The 967-nt window shown below is 41.5% G+C and overlaps 1 long non-coding RNA gene across 1 annotated transcript; it reads right to left on the reverse strand.

The window, feature by feature from the left end:
* Nucleotides 1-461: 461 nt before the first annotated feature.
* Nucleotides 462-912, reverse strand: LOC121964928. The gene is made up of 2 exons (XR_006107426.1): nt 800-912; nt 462-681 (listed from the first exon to the last, which is right to left on the reverse strand). It is a non-coding gene; the product is annotated as an uncharacterized LOC121964928 (long non-coding RNA).
* Nucleotides 913-967: the final 55 nt, after the last annotated feature.

Raw genomic sequence — 967 nt, forward strand, 5'->3', positions numbered from 1 at the left:
ATCTGGAGCTGCCATTGCTTTGCGTCATCCTCTAAACCACATGAGAGGCCGACATTGTTTAGCAGCTACAGAGCTGCTGTCCAAATCTCAGAGAAATACAAGACTCCCCACTGGAAAAATGCATTCAGTTTTAAATGATCAAACTCATCTCCAGGGCTGATCACATGGTGTCCATGTGCAGTGGGATTTGCTGCTGCTGCTGCCTTTGATTCACAAGAAGACCAAAACTCAAGACTTGTTACTGTGATCACAAAGAGTGATTTGAAACAGCGCTAAATAAAAGATGGTTAGTGCAATTCAGTGCTGTTTTGATAAACTTTATACTCATCTTAGAATCGCAGGATCTTAGAATTGAGTCTCAACATATTACATCATTAACTATCTTGACAGAAAACAAGTCTCATATTTTTTCTGATTATTAAAAACACGCTGTTATATGTCATAAAATGACACCTGACAAGTTATTCTTGATTTTTATTTCCATTTTTACAAAAGGACCTATAAACAAGATGATTTAAGGGGAGCATGTTAAATAGCAGGTGGTAACTGTGATGTTATAAGGACATCTAGTTGGTCCAGTACACTTCGTCAAAGGATCCTGTCCCCTGGAGCCGCAGAGTGAGGGACGGTTTCACCAGAGGAGACTGGATCACCACAACAGCCCTGAACTCTCTGTCCTCACTATAACACATAACATGCAAACATCTGAGACTGATATTGTGCATAATCCTACATAAATTAGTATGAGTTCATCATAATGCTTGTGTGGACATGGTGATGGTGGTCTGTGGTGTGTTACCTGGGAGTAAAGCTGATCTGGAGACACTGGCTGCAGCTGGTGATGCTGAGCTCCTTCGACTTGAGAAGCCCAAAGTCTGGTGTCACTCTGAACAAATGGGAGTCTCCTTCATCTGACTCTGCACACACACACACACACACACACACACACAGCAAACATTCAATTATA

This window comes from Plectropomus leopardus, unplaced genomic scaffold, assembly GCF_008729295.1.
Source record: "Plectropomus leopardus isolate mb unplaced genomic scaffold, YSFRI_Pleo_2.0 unplaced_scaffold17795, whole genome shotgun sequence".
Lineage (NCBI taxonomy): Eukaryota > Metazoa > Chordata > Actinopteri > Perciformes > Serranidae > Plectropomus > Plectropomus leopardus.